This window comes from Eumetopias jubatus, unplaced genomic scaffold, assembly GCF_037043125.1.
Source record: "Eumetopias jubatus isolate StellerSeaLion01/CBP00866 unplaced genomic scaffold, mEumJub1_p1.0 scaffold_3, whole genome shotgun sequence".
NCBI classification, from domain to species: Eukaryota; Metazoa; Chordata; class Mammalia; order Carnivora; family Otariidae; genus Eumetopias; species Eumetopias jubatus.
Window position 1 is genome coordinate 123,650,355 of NW_028274809.1, and position 27,609 is coordinate 123,677,963.

The following is a 27,609-nucleotide window of genomic DNA, read 5'->3' on the forward strand; positions in this document are numbered from 1 at the left end:
TGGACACTGTATTCTGTTTTATTGATCTATTTGTCTATTTTCTCACTTGTACCGCACCATCGTGATTACTGTGGCTTTATAGTACATCTTGGAATCAGGGTATGTCAGTCTTCCCACTTTGTTCTTCTACTGGACTCTGTTAGCTATATTCTGGGTCTTTCACCTTTCCACACAAACTTCAGCATCAGTGTTTTGATTTCCACAAAATAACTTGCTGAAATTTTGATTGGGATCACATTGAATCTATAGATCAGGCTGGGAAGAATTGACTTAATAATATTGATTCTTCTTACCTGTGGACCTATCATTTATTTAGATTTTCTTTGATTTCTTTCATCAGAGTTTTGTAGCTTTCCTCATATGGTTCCTGTGCATATTACGTTAGATTTGTTTCTATTACATTTTCTTGGTGCTAATGTAAATGGTGTCATGTGTTCGTTTTGGATTCCAATTGTTCATTCATCCATTCTTTTTTTTTTTTTTTTTAGGAGTTGGAGAATGGTGGTATTCTGTCATTCTTCATTTGTTAGCTGACACATCTGTATATAAAAAAATTCCTCTCATCAACTCGCTATTCTGGGGTATGGGTCATTTAAGAAAGAAAGGAAAAATGCTTGATTCACTAAATTTTTCTAAAGTTTTGGATTGGCTCCCTGCCACCTTCAATGTTAACCAATGAGTTCTTCTTTAAGCACTATTATGAAAAAAAAAATTTTATGTGTCTCAATCTGTTACATTTAGTATCCTTATTGGTGCCCAAATTGTTCCCTTGTGGGGCAGTGGGGGTGGGGGGCTTTTCAATGGACAATCTGACATGATACCTTGGTGTTTGATAGTTTCTCTATTTCTTTATGTGACAAGATGGTCCTGGCTTATCTCATAGATGTCCTTCCTCTGACATGTTAACTGCCATTTCTCCAAGAAACCCAGGTTCCTTTTACTAGGAGACAGTGTTTAGAAGCTACCAAGATATGCATTCCTGCCTTGTCAGTGGTCAGAGCCAAGAATTACACATTTTATTTGTTTAAGATAAAATGTATCATGAGTTTATACTGATACATCCAATTTAGAACTACGAGGTTTTTACTTAATCCCATTGGTTTTGTAGATGTCTTTCTTTTCTTCGGTGCTAAAATTGGCTTATCCCACAATACACACGCTTGATCTAAGAACAACAGTGTTTATTGTAAACAATTTGGGTTGTTTTTTTTCTTTTCCAGTCCTTGTGCTTAAGGTATATCCCATCAGAGAATTACAAGAAAATAGTGGTGGTGTAAAGTTGGCTGGTATAGTTTCTGTTTGTGTGGTTATGCCACCAAGAGAGTATGGAGTTAAGTTTGTTTCAATGTGGTTTTGTGTGTGTTTTTTTTTTAAATCAGTATTTAAAAGGTAGTTACGTGCATTTGTCTCTTTGTATTTTTTTTTTTTTTTATATTTTTTCCCTGCTTATCTTTGGAATGAATTCCTAGAAGTGGGATTGCGGCTTCCAATGGTAAATACGTATGTAATCTCGCTCGATACTGCCAAACTCCCCTCTGCAGGGGTTGTACCATTTTACATTCCACTGGCAAAAAGAACCAGATTTCCCACCTTCAAGTTTCATCCTTTACATTTGGAAAGTGTTTTAGGGCATGTTACGTGTTTCCTTATAACATATTTTCTTTTATTCTGGCAACAGCCCTCGGAGTTAGGTATTATTCTCACCCTGACTTTAAAGACGGGGAAACTGAGGCTCAAGAGAGCTGAAGTGTCCTGCACACCCCAAGAAATGAGTTGATGGTAGCTTTGATTGTGTGCGTAGCCACAACGGACCCGTGGGCAAGACACAGGGTCCTGCCGCTAGTACCCGACTGGCTGGATGCTTGCCTGCCTCCTGGAAGTGGTGGGAATTTGTCGAGTATGTTCCAGCGCAGTTTAGCGGTGTGGGAGAGTTAATGTGCCCTGCAACGGGCCTCAGCCAATGTGAACAAGAGCCCCGCGTCCTTCAGAGGCACGACTGGACGCCCACCCATTATTCCTCGGGGGCCTCCTGTAGGATTGAGCTAGCTGTCACAGCAGGAACCCGCTCAGTACCTCATCTTTATTGGCTTTGCCTTCCCTCCTGTCTCCCTCCCTCCTTCTTCCTGGGGCCACCTTCCAAATCAGTGAACTAGACCCAAGTCTCTGACGTAGGCTTTGTTTCTTGCAAACGGTAAGGGCATTTGTCCAGCCCTGAGCCATGCTGAGCTGCGCTTCTGGCACCCAGAGGTCTTGGCATGTAGACTGTAGCTTCAGCTTCCCTGGGATGCAGCCTACCAGTCCTGTGGGGCCACCCCATAGCCAATCCGTGGTCTTCTCCCCTATAACTATGGTCTCCCCATGCTCCTGGAACAGAGGTGCCAGGAAGCACAGTTCTAGCAAGGCCACTCTGCAATGTTTGCCCCAGGCCTATCCCACCCCCAACTGCCCCAAACCATTGCTTTGTATGAGCTAAAAAGCTATGCCTGGAATTGGACCATAGGTTCTTCATCACTGGTGTAGAGAGGGTGGGGATCAGGCCGCGGCTCTGGGCTGGCCTCAGTACTCCTTGGTTAAGAAGGTACTGGCTCATGGTGCTATGGTCTTTCTTTGGCGTCTGGAAGGGAACCATTGGACACAGGGTCTTCTAGGTACACAGTCTGGGAGGAGGGAAGGAGACCCCAGTATCTACTGGCAATGCCAATACAGTTGCCTGGGCGGCCTTCATTGTCTAGATGCCCTCTGCAAAGGCTGCGTGACACGTGACATCTGCACTTGAAGTTGTCCAGCTTAAGGGAGGTTGCTTAATTCGGGGAGGGGCCACTTCTCAGAGATATAGTCACAGTCTCATCTTAGATGGCCAGGCTTGCTTGGTTCCCTTTGGGGCCATATACCCAGGGCCCTTCATACTGGGGGGGCTGACCCAGACCTTTTGGTGCAGAGGGGATACACTGACGTGAGAACACAGTCACAATGAAGCATAAGTTAGGGTCAGGGGAGTGGAGGGTACCATGGAAATAGTGTGGGAGGATCTTTAAAGAATGGGGGAGCCCAAGAGATGTTCCCGGAGGTGACAGCTAAGCTGAGGCTGGGGTAGTAAGATTGAGCTCCATCAAGAGGAAGGACAAGGGGAAAGAGGATCCTGGATAGAAGCAGGTAATATATCTGGAGGTAAGAGAGGAACCACAGGGCATTGAGGAAATCGAAAGGATTTCCGAAGGACTGTAAATTGTAGTCTGTGTAAATATAGTTATCAGGATTGCAGATGGCTCCTTGGAAGTCCTGCCGCAGCAACTTCTGGGCAACCAGGTTTTGGAAATTCAAAGCCATGACTTGATTGTAAATATCTTCTGTTCCGCCACTTTCGGCATGGTGTTACCCACTGGGACACTCTGATTTAGGGAGCACTATCTGTCTCTTCACATCTTTTCCACTCCCAGCCGGGTGTGAGCCCCTATGGGCCAAAATTTGGTAGTGACTGGTGCCCTGGGGAATTCTGACTGCTGGTCTACCAGTGAAAAACGCAGATTACACAGCAGTTTGATTATAGAAAACTCTATCTGGGAAGAGAGAGGAAGGAAGAAATGCTTTCCAAGAGTGTTCAAGAACCTGAATTTGCATTTGTTTACTAGAACAAAAAGTTGGCTGGTGAGTTAATGGACTGATAATTATACTGTACCTTGATCAACATGTTCTCAGGGGGCTGATAAATAAGAATAAAGATCTTTGCCCCAAGATCATATGTATCCTGGACCTGCTTGATAGAGGTTAGTAAAATTAGTGAGCAAGATAAATGAGCAGAGAGACTGGAGCACGCTTCTTTGATTTTGTATAAGAGAGCAATGAAAATAAAACTCTGGGGCCCGTTCCATCTTAATCACGGCAGACACTGAGCCAGCCTCCCACTTCGCTGCGTCAGCCTGATTGCTCAGAATGGACCAGGGCACAAGTAAGCATATTTGACTGAAACTTTGTGATAAATGACTTTCAGAAAATTGGAGTTCTGTGTGATTGGTGGTCTGCCATAACTAAACCTTTCTCCTAAGGTTTCTCCAATGAAGAAACAGCAATGACCCTTAAATTTAGCTGTTAAAATCATAGATGGATTGCATAGGACAACGAACTGGTGTGAGTATTAAATTTAGGAAGGTTGATTTGAAGTTCCATGACTCATATCATTTCTACATTGCAGAGTCGTTTTTCCAGAAACCCGAGGTTCCTTCTTTTCTCTTTCTTGGCTTACTCATTCATGCCTGTGACCTCAATGACCAGCTAGATAATGAATTCCAAGTGTCCTCTGGTCCACATCTCTCATCTGTATGTCTCCGAATGGCTGCCCAGCATCCCTTCACTGCCACCCCATCTCGTAAGTCTGGTCCATTTCTAGCCAAGGACACCCCATTCATCACATTATGCAGGTCAAAAGTCCCTCCCTCCCTCCCAGACATCTGCTTATTCCCAATGCCTGTTCTTTGACCTCCTGTATAACTCTTGCATCGTTCCCCTTATTTCCAGCTGCTCTTCACCCACTTTCCTAGTCGGATACCAATCGCTCATGGCTAAGCTGCCTCCCCAACTAGTCTCCCTGTCTTCCTCTGCTTTTGTACTTCTTCAGTGTATTCCCCACATTGCCACCTAAACATTCTTCCCATGTGTAAATCTGATTGTGAATCTTAAAACCTTCGATAGGTTCCAGTTGTATTTTGGGTAAAGCTGGGGTTCTTGAAGGGGGGCTCCCAAGGCTCCATCCCATCAGGTCCCCACCTGCACCTGTCCTGGCAACCCCTGCTCAGCTCGCACCTGTCTTCTCTGCACATCACATCACAGGGCGGTGTCCCTACTCCACCTGCTCTTTGCCCATGATGCTCCTGTGGCCTTCTGGTTCCTGCCCGGCCCTGGTGTCTGAGCTCAGGCACAGCCCTGTCTCATTCACACCTTCCCTGGCCCTCAGCCCAGGCCAGGTGTCTTGTCATCTGTCTCAGAGAGCTGCTCATCTGTGCTAACGTTCAGCACAACTTCTGGTCATGCATGTATCTGGCATTACTTGATTTTCCTGAGTCTCCCTTGCTAGTCTGGGCCTTCATGGGACTTTTTAACCAGTGTACCCTCAGCCACTTGCAAGGTGCCTCTCACAACGTGTCCACTCAATACATGCTCATTGAGTGAATAAAGCCACCAAGTCACCTCCAGAAAGGGCCTCTGATGCCTGTGCCAACTCATCAGAATAATCTAACATAGGCAGCTCTGGAAAAGAGTATATATTTGATGCCACAAAGAAGAATTCTAACAGAAAAGAATGCTCTGAAACTTCTAAGGCACATACATGAGGGAGATGGAGTCTAGCTTGTCAGTTTAATGATTAGTTTGATGTTTCTTCTCCTGTAAGATTGTGACTAATGTAACATGACTATAGATATAATTAGACCTGGTGTTTGTGCCTTACCTTTTGCACTTATCAGTTTTTGTGGAAGCAAATCTTGAATCCTAATCTATCATCAAAGTAAATGCTAAAATTGCAATGACATCGTAGCAATGATGATGTGGAATATTTATGGTTGAGCTTTTTGGTGTGTGCACTTGCCACGTCTCCTTTGTTCCGTGTTACTGTAACTCCGTGACAATTATCGGGCTGATTATTTGTTAAACCAAGTTAGAGACAAATTCCAGGCAAGAGTTGGGTACCATCACATGATAACCTGCTCTAAGCAGAAAATAATGAATACATTGAGATTTGCTCCCAGCGATTCAGAACTAATCCTGAACGAATAATAAACTAGGTCATACAGTTAGGCCTACAGAGAATAAGTACATCCTCTGAGCCATTAAGACCTCTGAAACCGGTACTGCTTCGGAATGGGAGAAACTAGTTAATTTCCACGTGTTGGGATGACCTCGGGGAACCTCAGTCAGATTTTAGAAATGTCACAAATAAATTGAACGCTGGTGTCTTGGATTAAGCAAGGGTCAAGAACACAGGGGGAAGAGGAGGATCAGGTGGTTGTGTGTGTGTGTGTGTGTGTGTGTGTGTGTGTGTGTGTGTGTGTCCGCCAAGAAAAAATTTGCAGGTAGATTTTAAGCCTTCGGTTTGAGCACACAACTCCCGTTGATAGCAATAGGAATTGAACACCCAGACAAAGAGAGAAAAATGCAAACTAATCCCCAGTGCAGAATATAAATTAGCTACATAAAAGAAAATAGAACCAGGGATCTGTTAGGTGATGCAGAGGAGAAACACATCTTGAAACATTCACAAGCCATCGCCTATTAAAAATGGGGAGACGGAGACATGGAAGACATGAAACAGGGCCTGAAATCCTCCTCTCAAACCTCTTAATGCTGACGGATGTGGGCACCATTCCCTGCAGCGTGTGACCGAAGAGACACGCTGCTCCTGATTTTTATGCTTGGAACATTTTTCTGGAATTGGAGACACACCAATGGACATTTTTCTGGAACTGGAGACACAAACTGACATAGCTAAATAAGGAAAGTTAGTACATTAATCTCGTTTTGCTCCAATTTGCTCACAGCTTCAGCTTCCTAATATTTTAAATACAAAGAACATCTCTCATTTTCATTCATCAGGCTGTGCCTGTGCCATACAAGCAACTTGTAATTTATTTTAGCCAAATTTTGACCATTTGACTCATTTAGGAGGTCAAGGAAGTAGAATGTGTCGGATTGAGTTCTTTCCCCTGTGACTTTTCCAGGCCGCCTATTACAAGGATTCACAGATATAAGTCATATCTATTTCCTGGGTTATTAGACGCCTTCCCTTTCATCCTGAATGGGAATGTCTTTGAAATAAATCTAAGAGAGTAGTTCTTAAACCAAGCTGATGAATAGAATCACCTGGGGAACTTTAAAAACATACCTGGATCCCATCCTAGAGTTACTGAAGCAGAGACTGGGGCCGGGGCGGAGGCGGAGTGTCAGGAAAGAAGGTCCCAAGTGGTTCTGGCACAGTCAGCCTGGGCCAGCAACTGGAGGAGGCCTCTAGCTTCTCCCCCAGCAGACTGGCCTAAAGGTAATAACCGTAGGGTCACATTCTGGCATTTTAGAGGAAGGAAAATTAGCTTCTGTGGCAGCCACTGACTATTATCTCCAAGTCCACTTCAAACTGTACTAAACCCTCAGAGCATTTTCCAGCTCTTTAATTGGGAGCGATTCTGGTCTGGTGCATAACTGGATGTTCAGGGCTTCAGTTTCCTTGGGTGGCTACCAGGTAGCTAGCTCCTGACAGGAACATTCCACTCTAGCCTCTTTGCTCAGCTTCCCAAATCCAGAGTGTTCTTCAAGGCCCAGCCAAAGACCCACCTCTTCCATGAAAACAGCAATGACTGCATTAGCATCTTCTCCCTCTGAGAATACCCTGGGCTAGTCAGAGGCATATAATTTAACACTTAATTGTTTTCTAATTGCTTCTGATCTGTTCTGTTCCCTCACCCTATTATAAGCAGCTCAAGGGTGGAGACCATGGTTCTCAGTGACTTTAACAAGGCTGGTTGCCTGCCTGGCTCACCACTGTGGCCTCAGAGTCCCAGACTGGCATGAAGCTGATTCTCCATGAATATTTGTTGAATTAATGAATTTGGTGATGGAATGATTACTGGAACATTTAGTAAGAAGAAAACCAAGGCCTGTAAGCAAATTACCCCATAACATGCTCTGTTCTGTTTCATTAAATCAACATTGAATAGATACGTACCAAACGCCTCTCTTGTGCCTGGCACTGTCCTAGGTGTTGGGGATACAGCAAGGAATCTCTTTCATTAGGCCGTATGTGTTACCTTTTAAAAGGGGGCAAATTAAAAGCTTTTGGAAATGGAATTGTGCTTCCAGGTCCTGGAAGCCATGAAAAACAGGGCTGAGATCAGTTCAATAATAATCATAACTCAGAGAAACGTAGGTTGACAACCCAGTGCCTGTAATTGGATTTTGCAATATTATAGCCCAAAGTAGCCCAAAATACTGGACAGAGCCACGGTGAAGACTAGTTTCTTTCCTTCCAGGACCTTTCTCGCCACATTTTCAGAGTGACAGAAGCCTCTACAAACTAGCATTGTTACTCACTTTAAGTCTGGCATCTTTTATGTTAGAAGTCTAGCTCTGTGGCCACATGAGCTGCACAAGGCCAAGGGTTGCCCGTTGGCCATTGGCGTCCCCTGATGTCTTCTCCTCATGGGACAGAATTCTAGAGCCAAGATGTCAAGACCTCCCTCTAGGCAAGTTGGTCTAAAACCATCTAAGACGAGGTGATTTGGTCTAAACAAATAACGGTATTAGTTTTGCAGAAATGGATTCTCTTCTTGAAATTGACCTTGGTTTTCAAACTGTGTGGAGCCTGTGGGTCCTTCCTGCTCCACATTTCACCTCTCTGTTATCTTTCCGTACACACATGAAGTCAGAAGCGGGCATCTCAGCCTGACCCAATGCCACGCTCTTCCCAGCACATGGCTTCAGCTGCTCTGGCTTGTGGTAATTACGGGCTGAACTAATTGCTGGAGAAGAAACCCACAGAGATTTCTACTGCCAAGTAATTAGGACCAGAGAAGTTCCACAGACCATTATGTCACTTCAGGGAACAGGATTTTACAAACATTGTGGCAGGCACTTGATCCAAAGTCCCATGTCTTCTCAAGTCCGGATGAATAGCAAAGAAAGAGAAAAGGAGGGTGAGACATGAATGAGAAAACAAAGGGAGAGAAATTGGTCCAAGCAGGGATGGGGAGGGGAGTTGGAGGGGAGAAGAGAAACCCTTGAATTTGGGTGGTTTTCCATTTATCAAAGAAGAAAACCAACGTATGCATTCATTTAAAGAATCACTTCGTTGTTTTGAGCTCCAGGCTGTCCCTGAATAAAGGGGTGACTGTCATACAGGAAGGCACATTTTGCTAGGCAAATTGCTATCCAAAGGACAGCACTTTGTTTCACCTTGGCTTCTCTTATATCAGGAGCTGTTCGTTCTAACGCTGTCCCTGGAGTCCTCGGCAAGCAACTTCATAGAACGGAGCCCCTGCTGCAGCTGAGTCCTCTTCTCCAGGAGCCCAAGTCATTCTCCCCAGCAAAAGGTGTCTTGGTGAGGTCTGGGTAGTTATTTTGAGGCATTGGTAAAATGGATTCAGTTTCAACAAGTGGCCTCTCCTCTAACCCCAGGGGGAGACAGGGCTGGGAGAGGCAGGGAAATGACCTGTTCTCCACTCTCATACTCCAAGTATTTTCAAATATATAGACTCTGTGATTTCCTTTAAACAGAGATACCAGCACATCCTACCAAGGCCAAAGTCAGACCTGTCCCTGGGTGGAGTCGAGCGTGGATTTCTGGCCCCCTGGACACCCAGGATTTCCTGATTTGATGGCACGAGATATTTTCGGTAAAAGTGATTATTATATGACAAAATAAAAAAGACCAGTTTATTTATTTTTTTAAAAGATTTTATTTATTTATTTGACACAGAGACCGAGAGAGAGAGAGAGAGAGAGAGCAGACAAGCGGAGGTGGAGGCGGGGGGTGGCAGGCAGAAGGAGAGGGAGAAGCAGACTCCCCGCTCAGCAGGGAGCCCGATGCGGGGCTCGATCCCAGGACCCTGGGATCATGACCTGAGCCGAAGGCAGATGCTTAACCGACTGAGCCACCCAGACGCCCCCAAAAGACTTCATTTTAATACTTTTGTAAAACAAATCGGAAAAAAAGTGATGGCCGTCTGTACTGAGACTTTTGTTTTCGAAACTGGGTCACTCCAAGAGACCCCAGAAATCTTGGGCTATGTACCCTCAGCTTGGCTGGCTGGCTATCTATCAATCATCTATCTATATCTAATCTATCAATGATCTATTTGTCAATCATCTGCCATCTACCTATCTTTTTATCTATCAGTCTAATCTACCGATCATCTATTAATCTATCAATCACTATTTATCCTGTATACCCATCACCTATCTTATCTCATCTACCTTCGTGGCATCGTTTCTGCACAGCAAGCTCTCCCCCAGGTTCTGGGAAATTCTGCATAACGTCCTTATCTCACACCTCACGGTCCAGCGGTGGTCTGTGATCCTTACATTTCTCCTGCAGACTGTGGGCTTGTTCCTTGGTGTTTAGGCCTCCTGAAAATACTGAAAGCCGAGGCTCTGACAATCAGCACCTCTGTGGGGGGTGTGCTAAGATCGACTCCGTTTGATTTGGTCACTGAAGCTTGTCTGGGGCACAACCCGTTAGTTGCCCAGCTTGAAAACAATTCTACTTGTGAAGTTCCTGGGGACAGGCTGGTTTCGAGCACAGCACCAGGGGCCAGCTAATGACCTCCCGGGGCCAGAGGCCTGCTCTGTTAGATGAGGCTGGGCCCTGGGCTCATGAGCAGTCACCGGTGGGGCCAGACCCTGTGAATGCGGGTGGATTCCTACCTTGTATTCACCCGGACGTCACCCATCTATCTGTCTGCAGAGCCCGGGGCGCCCTTAGTCTTCTCCACAAAGCCCTGTCCAGCTGCCTGAGGCAGAAGGCCGCTCTTGCCTGGTGCTCCCCTTGGTGCTTTGTCTTTGGGTCTCCAACTGTACTTGCCTGGTGACACTTGTTTTCATGCCTGTCACCCCCCGACACCCTGGAACCTCCTCAGGTTCATGCTTGTTTATTTTTAAAGACTAGAACAACCCTCAGGTCTGGATTGCATAGCTTTTATTTCGGGTTTGTTGCATGGAAAAACGAAGCATAAACGAGAGGACCTGGGTGCCGGTGGCATGGGACAGTTGTCACATCTGATTTTCAATCTCCCCGTCTTTGACCAGTCGCCACCGAGCACATACAGAGTCTGTCCCCAACTTTCCTATCTCTCCCATTCCTCCTTAGTCCCAGGGAAGATGTGACCAGGGCGGGTGAGAGGCCAAGCAACATACCCTGCATCAGGGAGCAGAGGCCAGATGATGCTGTGCTAACAGGTAGCTCCCCTAGCTCAGTGTTTAAAACAGCAAAACGTTTGTCTTATTTTAAATAAAAAACTCCTCCCTCTGAATATTTATCACTCATCGGCTGGGCCTTCCTCTGGGACCCTTGTGATGGATTAAACTTCCATCTGGTCAATGAGACAGAGGTGAAAATACTGCAGGGAATCTCTTGTTGGCTCTTGAAATTTTCTTGCAGAAGTGTGAGAAGTGCTTATGTTTCATTGCTCCAATCAAGTCACATAGTCACTCGTAATTTCTGGTGGGGGTGGGGCTAGGAAATGTAAATCTGTCAGGTGCCTAAGAGGAGAACCAAAAATATTTGGTAGAAGGTACTAATGACTATCACAGCTCAAACAAGGATATCTACGTGTGCTTGTGCGCGCGTCTGCGCCTGTGCACATGTCGGGGGCGGGGATGAGACTCACTGCCATGCTTTCTGTTTTGCTGAATTCCATCTTACTATGCTGGGGGCTACTTTCCTCCAGGTTTTCTGACCCCCTTAATACCTCCTGCTACAAAAGGAACCCCACAATGAAGGCAAAACCTGGGATTCTCCTTACCCTCTGTTCAAATACTCAGAGAACTACCTTCTATGAGGGGGACTATCCTGGACCCTTACTTTATCGGTTATCTTTATCGACCCCCAGTCCCAGTCTCCAGGGATGACAGTGGGGGGAAGGGAAGGGCTGATAGCCACGTGGGGACTCAGGTAGGCAGGGCTGAGGCCCCCCCATGCCAGCTGGGGCTTTAAGACTCAGGCAGTCTCCACAACTTGGCTGCTGCCTTGTCCCACCCCGGGGGGTTGAAACCCCACTCCTCTTCCATTTCTTCCTGTCCTCCTGTGATCTCAGCCACTTGCTGTGGGTCTCCGGTGTTCTGACTCTTACCCTTTGTTCTATTTCGGCTTACCTCTCTCTTGCTGTCCCTGGGCTGGTAGCCTGACCATTCCAGGGACAGCTCTCAGAGGTGGCTTGGAGTTTAGGCCCCCTGCCCCCAGTCTTCATCAACTCTATCCTTCACCACCAAACCTCCCCAAATAAAATACAATCTAAGTAAGACTAGAGCACCTGCTAAGTTAACACTTCATGACAGGTCTTCCAGACCCCCATCCCAGCCAGGTTATCACTTTTAAGGCCTCTTTTACAAATAAATTTTGTGGTCACATCTGCTCTTGACACTTTGGTTTGATACCCCACAGAGCTGTGACCTGACCCCAACCCACCTGGGCAAGGAGAGATGTGCAGAAGTCCAGGTCCCCGACAGTTGTGAGGGGTCTGTGGGAGGCTCTTGTCTTGTCGAAGAGCTGGAGAGAAGTAAACATATGTGATCATTTCTTCCTGGTAAACGGAGGACTGCGGGGTGAGGGGGGTGTATCTCTTAGAGCAAAGGTTCTCAAAGTGTGGTCCCTGGACCAGCAGTGCCATTGCCATCTGAGAACTTGGTGGAAATGCAAATGCTTGGGCCCATCCTAGACTTCTTGAAACAACTCTGGGGACAAGGAAGCAGACATCAGTGCATTCACAAGCCCTCCAGGAAATTCTGACACACGCTGCAGTTTGAGAAACACTGGCTTCAGCGGAGGTGGGCCTGCAGCTTCCTGCATTTGAAGCACTCGGGCTGCTTGTTAAAGCTCAGACCCTGAAACCAACCTCAGACCTACTGGATCGGAGTCTCTGAGCTCCACCAAGAACCTCCATTTTAATAAATGCCCCTGCAGAGTCTGTGGTCATTAAAGTTTACAGAAACACTGATAGAAAGCCAAGGGAGTCAGCGCCTGGAAGGGTGGGCGTTCTGGGTTTGAGGGGCTTGGGAAAATCGGAGTTGTTCTGACCACAGGAAACAAAGAAAAAAAAAAAAACAGACGTGTATGGGGCAGCCAAGTAGCATGGGTGTGGTCAGTTTTTGATTATCCAGTTGGAGGATTTAGGGGCCCCTTAACTCCCGTATGTTCCCGTTGAACCTCAGTTATGATATCACAAGCTCTTTCTGGCTGGACAACGGCATGTCTCGCAACATTTCCCTTAGTTCTTTCTGAGAGCTGCCAGGGCTTCCTTGGTGGCCTTGGGGAGAGGTCTCAGGGCTCCCCATTTCTTCATCCGGCCATGGCACTGCCACCTGTTGCTGAGGTCTCTTGTGGGATGGCTGTTCCACGGCCCAGCTGTTATCTCACTCTGACCACAGAGTGGGGGAGGGGACATAGTTCTCCTGGGTGTGGAGCAGGTCCTTCCCTTAATGCCTCTTCGTAGAGCAGAGACTAGGCTGAAATTATAAACAGGGCTCTACTGAAGGTTCTCGGACAAATGGAAGAGAAACACAATACAACACAGAGAATGTCACCTTGTCTTACGGACCCAGACCCGCCCTGGCATATCTTACTGGGCAGGCTTCCTGCTTTCTTCCAGATTTGCCTCCAAGGAACCATCATAAATGTCCCCCAGATCTCTGTGCCTCAGAATGAGGGCCAACACGGACCTCTGGCTTGGAAGTGAGGTGGACATTTCCTTTCTTGTCCAGGGTTGCGTTTAGGTGTCCTGAGAAGCAGATACCAGGACGGGATGAGATGTGCAAGACATGTGTTGGGGGACATGTGTGTGAAGCACAAGGGGGAAGGAGTGAAAGTGGGCAGAGCCTGCAGACAGAGATGCAGGTCTGACCCCCAGGGAGGGACAGGGAAGGAAGATGGGCTGGGGAGGGTCTCCAACTGCTGTGCAGTTTTGAGAGGCTCTTTCCAGGCTTCTGGGGAGGCGTCAAGCAAAGGATGCCTGTTGGAAGAGTCCCATGATAAGCAGCGATGGCCCGGCCTGAGTATCCACCATGCTTAGTCATTGGCTGGGAGCATCCAGAGGAAATGAAGGCCCTGGAGGAGCCAAACGTGCAGCTACTGGAGACCGTCAGCTCACCATGCTCCCTGCAGCAGGCTCTCCCCAAGGCAGAGCTGAACGGCACACTCCATGGCCATCACAGTCCACCCCTTGTGCCAGGCTGAATTCCTTCTCCAAGCAGGTGTGGGGAATATGGTTGTTGTGGGCCTTTCTTCCCAACGAGAAACTAGGAGAAGGAGGTTAGCGGGTAGAACTACCTCTGCTATCGTTGCAGCGGGTCTTGCAACACTACCACTGTCAATGTCTTCCTTCTTTGTTCTTTTTTTAAGTTCCCCTCTTCCTAAGCTATCACCCCAACAGGTCTTATGGCCCATACCCTCATGCCTGAGGTTCTGAGCTCCCGATGACCATATCCTCCTCGGGCCAGGATGGATGCTGCATGTGTTCATTGCAATTGGGCAAGGGAGTACCAAGAGACACCCCAGGGGCTCATCTGGGTTCCCTACATATTCCAGCCCACCCCTGCTGAATAAAAGCAGTCCCATCTCCTCCTGCTGATCAGGGTTAATTACCCCTGCCAAGATGGCGACTCTTCTTCTTGCCTATTGGCCAGTAGACACAAAGCGTCCCAAGTGCCCTGGCTGCAGCCATATCTTATACTTCAAGGGGACCCTTGTGGGGTCCCCTGGCAAGAGTGCATTCCCTTCGGGGTCCGGGATCTCTAACCCCACAGAGCCCAGAGTGGTAGGGACAGGAAACACAAAGTCCCTTCTATGGGCTGAATGTGCCCCCTCAAAATTCGTGTGCTGAAATCTGCTAGGGAAAAACGCTCCCGTGCCTCCTCTATTCTCAGTACTCAACCATGCTACTTCACCTCTGACACCAGACACGTAAGGTTCCCACATATTAAGCAATTCTGCGACACCAGCTGGGTGTCCTATAATTTAACTCGATTCTGACACCATCCACCTGGAGGTAGCATCCGGTCCCACAGGTTGTGGGTGTAGTCCCACAAGACTGCCCATCACAAGTCCAAGTTGCTGCCTGTGCTTCTGACCAATGAGCTGGAAGTCAGAGGTTTTCATGACTCTCCCCTTCGGTTTGATTAATTTGTTAGAGCCACTCACAGAACTCAGAAAAAAGTTTATTTAGTAGATTACCAGTCTATTACAAAGGATATTAAGGAATACAGATGCACCATGTAGGGACCAAGGGCAGACTGCCCCTAAATGTGCCCCCCTTTGGCATATCAACTATTTTATTTTTTTAAAGATTTTATTTATTTGAGAGAGAGAGAGAGAGAGAGAGAGAGTGGAGCCCGACACAGAGCTTGATCCCAGGACCCTGAGATCACAACTTGAGCTGAAACCAAGAGTTGGACACTTAACTGACTGAGCCACCCAGGCGCCCTGGCATTTTGACTATTTTAAATAAAAGTTACTTAAGAGACAGCCTATGCAAAAAGGGCACTCACCCTCCTCAGTCCCCCTGAAAGCAAGAAATAAACCTCCCATGTGAAAGTTACCTTTCCTCCACCAGGAGATACGAGATATCCTTATCACCAAGGGTGAGAAATTTAGAGCAGAGGAGGCTATATAAACAACTTTTGTTACTCTTACTAATTTACTACCCCAGCCCAAATTCTGTCTAGCGTTCCTTACTAATTCAAGTCCCCAAAGTTAAGTTTTCTTGGTCCTGTCAATTCCTCACAGATTTATTGTCTCGTTGTCTAAAAAGTATAAAAGCTGCCTGCTTTGGTCATTTCTTTGGGCCTTTAATTTATCATTGGGCTTCCTATGCATGTAATAAAACTTTGGTTTTTTTCTCCAGTTACTCAGTCCCATGTCGATTTAATTCTTAGTCCAGCTGGAAGACCCTGAGAGCAGAGGAAGAATTTTTCCTTCCCTTCAACATCCAGGTGAAGAGATACACAGGGTAAGAGCCAGAAGGGTCCAAAGCACAGGAGCTTCTGAGTTTGGGGTGCACCACCCTCCTGACATGTGGATACATTCTTCTTGTTCACCAGCCCAGAAGCTTTCTGAGCCCCATTTGTTTGGGTTTTTATGGAGGCTTCATTGCATAGGTGGGATTGATTAAACCATTGGTCATTTGGTGATTGAACTCAATTTTTAACCCTCTAATCCCTTGGCACCAACCTCTTCCTTAGCGGCTTTCCAAAAGTCACCTCATTCACATAAACTCGGGCGCGGTGGGAAGGGGTTTCTTACGAATAGCAAAGAGACCCATTTGAACTTTATCTCTTTGGGGCTATTTTAGGAGCTGGGAACAAAGACGCCCTTAGTGCTCTTATCACTCAAGAAATTACAAAGGTGCCAGATACCATGGAAGTCTTAAGGCCACATATATATTTCTTATAATAAATTACAATATCATAAAAATCTTAATGCCCAAGCTAGGTGTTAGGAGGTGAGGTCTTTGGGAGATGGAGCCTCCTATATGAGATTAATTCCCTAATAAAAGAGGCTCCAGAGAAATCCTTGCCCCTTCAGCCACATAAGAACACAACAAAAAGCCTGTGACCCAGAAGAGGGCCCTCACCTGACCATGCTGACACCTGGGACTTCCGGCCTCCAGAACTGTGAGAAATAAATCTCTGTGGCTTATAAACCACCCAGTTTCTGGTGTTCTGTTCCAGCCCCTGAAAGGACTAAAGCAGTCCCCACATGGATCACTGGGAGTAATGGTAAGTGGGTTTTCTATTTGCCCAAACTAATTACCACAAACTTAGTGGCCAAGGGCAACACAAATTTATTATCTTACGGTTCTGTTGATTAGAAGCTCAACACAGGTCTCACTGGGCTCAGATCAAGATGCTGGCAGGGCCACACATCTTTTTGAAAGTTCTAGGGGAGAATCTCTTTCCTTGACTTTTTCACCTTCTAGAAGGCACTCACGTCCCTTGGCTCGTGGCCCCTTCCTCCGTCTCTAAAGCAAGTGACATGGATCTCTCAGACAATTCTTCCACAGTCACATCTCCCTCTGACCGTAGCTGAGAACGACCGTTCAGCTGTAAGGACCCAGGCGACCGCGTGATTACCAGATAACCCAGGACAATCTCCCCATCTCAAGGTGCTTGATTGAATCACAGCTGCAAAGTCCCTTTTGCTCTTTGAGATAATCTATTCACAAGTCCTGGAGATTGGGGCAGGGACATCTTTGGGGGACCCTTTCTCCGCCTACCACAGCAGGGTGGGTGTGAGGCCTGCGCAGCAACCTGCCCCTCAGGGAAAGTGCCAGTTCTCACTATGGAGGACTTGAGCCACCCCTGTAAGCGTGGAGCATTCAGGGGGTTTGCAGAGCTGAAATCCTAGAGGACGTCGCAAGTTTGAAAATCCCAGATTCTTCCAAGCATGGCCCCCCAGTTAGCATAACAAACGCACTTTGGCTGAGCAGTCTGACCTCACTCTGTCTTCTGATCTGCCAGGGCTCCCATTGACCACACCCAACCAAAGATCAGAAGGTAAGGGAGCACCTCCTGCAGTCAGAGAGGTGAGCTTCCCCGGATAGGGAGCAGGGTGCCGAGCAGCCTGGGGGTGAGGACAGCCGCTGACACATCCCCTGATTGTGTAAATCAGGTGCAGCGCAAGGTCACACAAACAGCTGAATAAAGGAGATAAATAACAATTCATCTTTCATTGGTCGACTCAGCAAAAAATTTTTTTTTGGAGTCAGCATAGTGCTAGGTGCTGGAGATACAAAGATGAGCAAGTAGTAACTTTGTTCCTTGTTGGGCATTCTGAAGAGTTAAAGCCATGGAATGAAGTAAGGTTTGGGAGTTGTTGCAGTGTTATCCTGGCCTCCGACTGCTGACAGATAATTGAGATAGAAGATACAGATGCTATTTTGAGTAAGAACCTGCCTATGTGTAATGATTGAGAGATGCTGGGAAGGATCTACTGACCCACTGGAGACTAACTCCCGTAATTTGAGTTCAGAAATGGGTCTTAAAGGATTTTTTGCCTTTCAGTATCCACTATGAAAATGCAAATCCAGCCCCAGGAATAAGTAATTCCTTTAATCCTTGGCTCTTAACACTGGCTGCCCTTGACAATCAGCAGGAGAGCACAAGATAGGAACACAGATACCTGGGGGGCACGTGGGTGGCTCAGTCGGTTGAGCGTCTGACTCTTGATTTTGGCTCAGGTCATGGTCTCCGGGTTGTGGGAATCCAGCCCCGTGTTGGGCTCTGCGGTCAATGGGGAGTCTGCTTGAGATTCTCTCTCTCTCCTTCTGCCCCTCTGCAGGCTCACACACTCTCTCTCTCTAAAATAAATACATAAATCTTAAAAAAAGAGAAAAGAACGCAGATACCCTGGCCACGCCCAGAGCTCCTATTCGATTGGCCAGTAGGGCCCAGACTGCTGCATGTTTAGTTTCTTAGGTGCAGTTGGGGCTGAGAGCCATGCGCACCACTGCCTGAAATCTTCATAGCTTGAATCTGTTCGCTGAGAGCCAGCTGTGGGCAAAACTCATGCCAGGGGTAGAGGCAGAATTTAGAATTGAGAGGGGACACTGAAATGCCAAAGAGCTTATGGTTTTGTCCAGTGCCAGCCACACTGGAGCGGAGGAGGCTCGAGAACTTGCAACAAGCCTTGTGATCTCACGGGCCTGAGAAGTTGGGTGAAGGGATCTCTTGTCTGTTGGGATGAAGATGTTTTGGAGGATGTGTATCCGAGGGTGCACATTGTCCCCCCAAGGAGGGATCCACCTTCTGGGGCAGGGCCAGTATAGGGTGAGGTGAGTGGGGAGTCACCCTTGGGCCACACACATGTAGGCTGGATCCTGTTTTTAGTCACAGTTTTGGTATTTTGTGCAGCATAGATATTTTGCATTAATTTTGATTTTTTAAAACATATTGCATTAAAGGGGCGCCTTGGTTAAACGCCTGCCTTCAGCTCAGGTCATGATCTTGGGGGTCTGGGATCCACTGCTCAGCGGAGAGTCTGCTTCGCCCCCTCCCTGTGCCCCTCCCTCCTCCCCCCCTTGTTATGTGTGCACGTGCTCTCTCTCAAATAAAGAAATAAAATCTTTTAAAAAAGAAAATAAATAAAATATTGCATTAAGATATTATTTATCCTGATTACTAGGTTTTTTGGTGTTCTGCTCAATTTCACCCCAGATGCCAGTGAGGCTCACTCTTTTCCTCACCTGGCCCTGCTCTGGGGAAGGGAAGTGGCATTCCTTGCAGCATTAGTGGGTGTGGCTTGTGGCTTTGGGAGCAGGCTTTCCTGTGGGGAAGACTTGGATATGAATCTCAGCCTCAGCTGTGTGACCTTGGACAGGTCATTAACCTCTCTGAACCTCAGTTTCATTCACTGTAACCTGGGGCTAATAAATCCCTTGTTGGTAGGGTTTGCTGTGAGGGCGAAATTAACTAATGCGATGTGATTGCAAGGGGTGACTCAGGGCCTCGCGCAGGGCCAGTGGTCAGTAAAGGGTCGCTGTTTCCTGACGCGGGGGCTGTGCCAGGCATGTTTGCTAACACATCAGGCTCCAAGGGCAGACAGACAGGGCTACCGCACCAGGGTCCCTGCCCTGGGCCTTTTGTACCCTGTGGCTCCGGCTCTGCTCCTCCTCTTTGCAGGTGCCAATGATCCCCAGCAGCCCAGGGATGGCTCCGGGTTTCCCCTTTCATTGGCCAGGGGTGACGGAGGGTGAGGGCCAGGGCCAAGCTTCAGCCTCCCCGGCTGCCTCCTTCCCCTCCCCCCCCCTCCGCTCCCCGGGGCGGCCCCCAGGCTCCTGCACACCATTGTCTGGCTCCTCAGCATCCTTGTCCCCGCTGAGCACAGAAGGCCCCTTTGTCTGGGTCGCACCTGACTGCAGCGGCGGAGGTGGAGACGGCGCGCAGCCAGGGCGCTTTCAGCAATAACAACATTAGTCATGCCTCTTCCAGAAACCGCCTCGTAAACCGTTTCTGGGTCTGGGTGGCCCTGGGCAAGTGGTTTTCATTTCCTTTCCATGTTGATTTTTAAATGCACGCTGCTATTTGGTGCCAGAGATTCTCTGGGTCAGTCTTGGGTCTGCTCCCCGATGCTCTGGCTCCTTGGGAGGGTCACCACGTTGGGCCCCACCCCCACTCCCCTGAACCTGAGCTGCCACAGCGACCCTGGGGGCACTGAAGCCTCCAAACACCAATGCAAATCTCCAGGGTCCCCTTTGGGTTCTTAGGAGAATCACCTTGGAGCCAGCTCCTTTGTTCCAGGGCATCTCTCCCTAGCTGCGAGGGGGCTCAGTACTACCCGGTTTCCTGGTCATCTCTAGGCTACCATCCGGAGGGGGAGGGCAGTCACAATGGGAGTAAAGCTGTTTGCCCAGCCTGTCAGAATGTGACAGCCGGGAACTAGAATGGGGGGGGGGGCGTGCTCCTGGCACTGGAGGCTGGGGCATGGGGGGCTGGCAGGAGTATTTGAAGCCATGTTGTATGTCTGGGAATTGGAGCGCGCTGACTGAGGGGGTCTTTAGGGTCTCTAGGGTTGTTCCCAGATATCTGTGTTTTCCTCTTCTCCCACGCATGTGGTGGGGTGGTGTTTTCTTGTCTTGTTGAGCTCGGGCATTTGCATGGAAGTGAGTGTGTTGCTTCTGAGTGTAAGTTTTAAAAGCCTATGCTTTGCCTTGCAACATTCTTTCCCTTTGCCATGGCAACTGGCAATGTCCTAGATAGTGGCCTCCCCCTCCTGCTTCCCCTTCCCTCCCCCCCATCAGACTGGGTCCCGGAGCGAGGACAGGAGAGGCTGATGCTGGAGGTGGTTTGCTACCTCAGCATGACCCAGCCCTTCGGGACTGCTGCACTGACCCGCCCCTCCCAGCAGCTTGTGGGCCATGGTGACGGGCAGCAGAAATAAAATTTCCTGTCCTCTTGTAAACCCGCTGTTTCCCCTTGCGAGTGTGCTGAAGTCTCTGCAGTGGGTCAGAAGGCATCCTGAATGTGTGGCAGGCATGGCTTGCCACATGTCCCCGTCTTGCCCATGTTTGAAAACTTAGATGAAATATTATTTACCCATGAAGTCTTCCATAAATAGGGGAGACAGGTTTAGCACATAAAAACCCAAGATGCACAGTTAAATTTGATTTTCAGATAAACAATGCTAAACAATGCATAATTTTTTAGCATAAGTATGTCCCAAGCAATATTTGTGATGTACTTATGCTAAAAAAAAAAAGCATTGTTTATATGAAATGCAAATTTAACCGGGCATCTTGATTTTTATCTGGCAATCCTATCTATAAACCTTTCTTTCCTCTAACTACATACCATTTTAGTTCTATTTATCACTTTCTATCTGTGGTAATCACGGCCCCATTTTACCTGTCCCATTGGACTTTGGGCTTCTTGAGGGCACACCCATATGTGAGGCCCCGTTGTTTCTTCCACAGCACTACACCCCACACCCCTCCCACAGCAGAAGGATGAACTCAATGAAAAAGTTGGCTTTGATGTGGCAAAAGTCTCTTAGAGGTACTGAAAGAAAAAAAATCAAAAGCACAAAGTATTAGACATTTGTGTCCTTTTCCATTTTCCTGCTTCCTTTCAAATGTTAGCAGAATCTAGCATTTAACATCTTGCTGTGACCGTGGTTCGAGCATCTGGAATGAAAAGCCTAACTTTTTTTGAGGTTGCACTCGTTATTTCCAAGCAGACCCGATGCAGGAAAACGGACCCTTCCCTCCAGGATCCCTACACTGCTCTGGGAAGGTGTGCTGCAAACCCCGGGTCACGGGGAGTGGGAGGCACCCTGGGAAAGTGAGGAAGCACCTTGGGAATGAAGCTATCGATGCCCACGGTGGGCAGACTCCACCTGAGCAGCAGAACCTTTGGTGGGGCGCACGACTCCCCTTTCAACCTTACAAACCCATGTGGGAGTCACTGAGGTTCTGGAGGTTGGACTTCCACCAGCGTCTGCCTTTTAGCCGTCAGCTAAGTGTCAACATCCTGAGAGCAGATGTTTCTCACTTCTCACTGCCAAGACACGGCTTAATGTTTATCTCACTCTTCCTTCTCAGTCTGGGCTCCGGGTGAGGAAGTACGTGCCTCTTCCCGAGCTGTAGCTGTTCATCCTCCATCACAGAAGCTTTAACGGCCGGAGCTTCTCTCCCCGCTCCTGCCCTTGCTAGCCCTGTTCTCCCTGGGATAGTGTAGGGAAGGAGAGAACTGACCCGCCTTGCAGAATCATCTGAAACCTGAGACTACTAACTAGTGTGGCTAGTAGTAGCCAGTATGATACCTCCAACCCAACTGAGAAGAGTAAACTTTCATAGAAGCTGTAAAACCAATGCATTTCTCTATATTGCAATGTTTTCCCCAGATTCATTCCACTTTAGTTCGCTCCCATCTCCATAACAACCTGTATCCCAGAATAAGCAGAGAGAGCTATAATCAACAGAACTGGAATGGGGATGCTCTTGGTATTTCTGTACGGGGGTTTCTTATCTTCTTCTTGTAGGTCCTTGAGGTTTGACACTTGCATGTGGCCCCCCAAATGGGCCCAGATGGATCTAGGGGCTCCCAACATTCTTGGCACTTGGGTCCCTATGGCAACATCCCAACAGCTAGGTTCCAAACGCCAAGATTCGTGCATTATGCATGCACAAGGCAAACAGGAGGCTACGCAGCCCTGCAAAGAGAACATGGGGAAGTTGAGATCAGGATGTGACTGTGAAGAAGAGCACCAAGGATGGCCATGCCTCACATCAAAGCTCTGGATCTCCCCTGGTTCCAGTTCCCAGTCTCTTCTGAATTTTCCTTTTCCTCCCTGCATCGTGCAAACGGTCCTTGACCTCTGCCCCAGAACAGCTCAAGCACGAGACTCGTCCCCCTTGATTTCCCTGTTGCAGTCACCCCTGCCCTCACCCCGTGATCAAAATTGAGGCCAAAAAGGCCTACATAGGAGCAACACACATCAGCTAATTGAAACACAAATATTAGGCTTTCTGTGCTTAAAAGTTCTCTTGGTTTCCACCACTGCTTCCTCTAGCTTTCCACCGTGTCACCCCCTGCTCGAGTGTCTTCCTCTCCAGTTTCGCCCTGCCCCAGATGCCTGCTCACAGGACCTTGTGACCGGGAGGGGCTCATGAGGGGAGGGCTTTTGAGATCCTGCTCATGTTCTGTCTTGACTTTGGTGATGGTTACATGGGGAGTTCCTTTTTAATTATTTTTTAAACTGAACATATATGACTTGCTCACTCTTCTAGATGTACACTACATCTCACATTTAAAAAAAAAGGCGGGGGGGAGAAAATTCCTGTTCATTTATCACGTAGTGTGGTTTAGCTATCTCTTGTTTACTTCCTTCTAACCGTGTCTTAAAGCCTAATCTCCTATTCCAAAGCGGTTTATCTAGGTATTTTGCTAAGTGTAGGCAATTCTTCCCTGAAGAGGAATGTCTTAACATTAAGATAAGAAAAACTTCTTAGCAGGATGGGCACCACATGGTTTTGACAACTGCCAGGGTCTAGTATGGCCAGAATGTTGGGTGTGGGGGGCGAAAGGCAAGACAGGGGGATGAAGAGGCCAGCTGGGCTCAGTGTGGAGGGCCCTGCAGGTTAGGCTGTCCCACGTGCGTTTTATCTTAAAGCTCCAGGAGCCATGGATCTCAGCGGAGGCATGCCCAGGCAGCCCGGATCAGGGGCCGTGGTGGGGGTAGTTTACAGCCTGGGAGGCCAGTTAGGAGGGGATGTGATGAATCCAGGTGGGAGAGTGGGCATGAGCCAGCAGAATGGGGTGCAGCAGGGGATGGACAGGATTCGTGCTTTGGGGATAGAGAGTGTGCAGGACCGAGTGACCCCTTCGGTGTGGCATGGAGGGGAGAGGCAAGAGCCTGAGATACTGTCAGATTTCTGGCCGGTCCTGTCACTCTCCAAGAGGGAGACAGTGGAAGGGGGCAGCCCACGGGTGGGCACGCCCACGCAGAATGCAGAGGAAACAGGGATTGGAGACTCTCCTTCAGACCCCCACGGCAAAGAGTGAGAACAGACTTCTAGCTCTTTCTTTTCACTCATCTTCAGATCAAAATCTACCACGCAGTTAGTTAAGATGGCAAGGCAATCCTGCCCCCGATCTCTATCACCATCCTAGGTGGGGACGAAAGTGGAGAAAAGGCAAGAAAGAGAAGGAGAAAAGAAAGGAGCCCAAGGCAGTACCGGCAGGGGAAGGGGTTGGAATAACAGAGGAGGAGGGGGCATGTGGGTTCGGTGGAAGGGGGTACCAGCTGCTGTGCCTGCCATAGGCTGCAGATCTTTCCGCAAAGCATTCACTTGCTCGTTCGTTCACTTGCCCGCTCATTTGGGAAAAGTTGTTTGAGTGCCTACTGTGTGCAGGCTCTGTGCACAGGCCCCGTGGAGGTTCCCTGATAATCAAATCAGATAAGGTTCCAGCCCAGGTGGAGTTTATAACCTGGTAGGCAAGGCAAATGATGAGCAAATAAATACAAATTAAATACATAATTACAAATTTTGATAAAGCCTATCTATGCAGGAAGAGTAAAGAAGGCTGCGGGAGAATAACGGGGGGGATTGAATTTAGGGGAGTCTCTGTGTGTGTGTGTGTGTGTGTGTGTGTGTGTGTGTGTGTGTGATTCTTTAAGGAAGAGTCAGGGAAGGCTTCTTAATGGGAGGGTGAAAATCTCCCAGCCAGGCTGTGATAGTCAAAATAGGTAGTAACGACCAAGCCCAGATCTCTGTGGCTTGGACGTTAAAATTTTACTTTTCACTCACATTCACTTGGCTGAGTGTCTGGGTAACTCTTTGGGGCAGCTGCCCTCCACATGTGGCTCAGTGGGTCGAGGACGCTTTGATCTTATGGGCCCTCCATGTTAACTTGCCTTCCAAGAGCACTGTGGCCGGGAACAGAGCATGCAGAAATGCACTCCAGCTCTGAATGCTTCTGAAGTGACATGTGTCGCTGGTATTTCACTGCCGAAGCAACCTCATGGCCATGCCTGATTTCAAGGAGACATGAGCCTGGAAGGAGAGAGAACCAGAAATCTTGCTGAGGGCCAATAATGTCTACCACATAGACCAGGAATGGGGAGAAGGGCTTTCCAGATGGGAAAGGAAAGATGGGGTGGATGGAGCATCGTGAGCAAAGGTGAAGCAGTGAGAGTTGATTGAAGACGTGGTCAGGCTCAGCTCTTATACTGGAAGGATTACACATTCTATTCTCAGTACACATGGATGTTTTAAAAGAAGGCATGCTGGGTGTATGATCCATCGCTTAAAAAAGTGGTTTGGACTATTATATGGAGAAATGGAGGGAGAGACTATTGAAATAGTCCAGGCTAGAAATGATAGTGGCTCAGAGTAGGGTGGTAGAGACTGAGAGAGATGGTACCATGGGGAGACATCTTGGTGGTAGAATTGGTGACGTTGGGTGGTAGGTTGGGATGGAGGAAGAAGAAGGGTCAAGAATGACAGCACATTTTCTGGCTTAAGCGACTTAGTGAATGGAGATGCCATGTATGAAGGCAGGAATAGACTCTGCGTGTGTGTGTGTGTGTGTGTGTGTGTGTGTGTGTGCGTGTGCGCGCGCGCGTGCACATGTGCATATATGCACATATTTTAGGGGAGATTTAGGGTTCCTTTTGGTACACTGCAGGTGGAGCTACCTCGGGAACACTCAGCAGGGATGCCAGGTGAGCAGCTGGATATAATATCTGGATCTCTGCGGTATCAGTCCAAGGAGAGCAAAACCTCCCGGTTGCACTTAGAGAAGCAGGAGACTTGAACACAACACTGGATTCTCTCCTCTCACTCAGAGGCCAAGTACAAATGTTACTGCCTGTCTTAAAACATAGCGTCTTAATAGGAAATTTGGGGCGCAGTAAGGCCAACAGAGATGACTGCCCTTGAAAGACAATTTATTACACCCAGTTTTTAGGAAGAGGGGGCGTGCCATACCATGCAGGGCCACACAGGGAAGCACCAAGGTCGGTCAGGAGACAGAGGGAGGAGGGGAGAACTGTGGGCAAGGGTCTTCATGGTTGTTTCCATGGGAAGGAACAGGTGAGGCAGGGGAAGCAGATTTAGGACTGGCTCGTTTGAGTAATTTCAGCAGGCTCTGGGGCATACGGCTGTCCCTAGTTGTCTGGTGCATGGCTCTGGGGTGGTCAGTGCAGGTGGATAGTGGCCCAGGGTGTAGGAGCCCAATAGTGGAAGGTGAAGGGGTATGGGCTCTCATTAGCTGGTTTGCACTTAAGAAACATGTTCCTGGGCCAGTTCCCTAGCTCTAGGACTTGATTAACCCTGGGGGTGGTGGGGTCAGTCCCTCTAGGGCCAGCAAGGCCCCACATGTCAAAGCCTCAGAATGCAGAAAACTAAAAGACACGGTTAATGAACTACCATCTTGTATAACAGATTTCCACACTATGCACCTCAAGGTGACCTAACGTTCAACCATGCTTAGAGGAAAGATGTCTAATGACATTTTGAAAAGCATTTGTGAGGTATGTTGTTAATAGATATCCCAACACACTTACCATCCAACACTTTCCTTAGTCATCTGCTCTAAGAGCTACATGTAACAATAGGGTATACATAGCTCCCCTCCCTGACCCGCAGCCCGCTCCCACCCCATGCCATAAAACAAGTACCTCTCTTGGCCTCAGTGATTCTGTAAATAAAGTCAGCATAGGCCAAGCACATGAACAGGAGGCAAAAGACTTGGTTTTATATTTACTTCTAATGTGCTCTTCTGAGAAGTGTTATATTCTCGAGGGAGAGAGAGACAGGTTGCCCGGGAGATACAGTTCTCAGGCCAGAGTCTCCGTTGTCTACGAAGTAGCATGGACATTATTTAAAGTTACCATATAATGGAATGATTGGAGAAGAGATCACTTGACTAGATGAAGGTGTTGGGGAGGCAGATGCATGGGTGTGAGTGTGCCTGCGTGTTCTCACCGTGTGGCCCAGACTGCAGGGCCACCCATCTCCTGATGCCCAGCGGCTCCTGAGCTAGTCACATACACTACGTAGGTCAAGGTGCGTACAACCTGACTACCGTGAAACTGCTCACTCCCCAGGAGGAGGGGGGATGGCTTGTCATCTGCTTGCTACAAGGGTTTCTGCTCACTCAAAAAGTGCTGGCTGTTGGCCCTGGTTTCCTCTGCCACCGTGCCACCCAGTGGGTGCTTGTCACCCCTCCGGGCCCATCACATTGCTCTGCAGACTCTGGGTGGGGAACTGGTGCAGAGATGCTGACGCTCTGTGAGCTGAGGCTGCTATTTGAATAACATCTCTCATCTCTGATCCAGGAGACCCATGTCTTCTGTCACATCCATGAAATGTCTGTGCTCTCGCAAGGAGGGAAAATCGTAGCAACTCCATGGGTCCTGACATGAGAACGCAGCTATTGTTCTCAAGTATAACTAGTGTGTGTTACAAAGCAGTCATCAGTCCCCTAACAAGGGAATTTGTGCTTTGGGAGAAGGACACCTGGTAATGAACACTAACCGTTCTTTTAACAAAGGACATCAACTTCTGTTTAATTTGGATCTTAGGCTGTTGGGCATAAGATGACATTAATCTGAAAGAAAGAATCAAAATGTAGTCAGAACACTCTTCTCTTTTTTAAGCGTTTCTTGTGATTACAATGTTCCTGGCAAAATAACGATGCTTTGTTTTAAAAAATGAAAACTCCTATGGCATGAAGCCTTGCTGGAAAGGACGAACTTAAGCTTAGGAACCATCCATGGGGCGATTTTCCCGACATGCCAGCACGCTTTGGACAGGTGGCTGTCTTTGGGGTGAATTCCCATTGAAGCCAGGAGGCACAGCCTCCCGCAGTCATCGCTCCACCTGGGTGGACCCCCAAGCAACTGTGGCAGGCTGTTGGAGA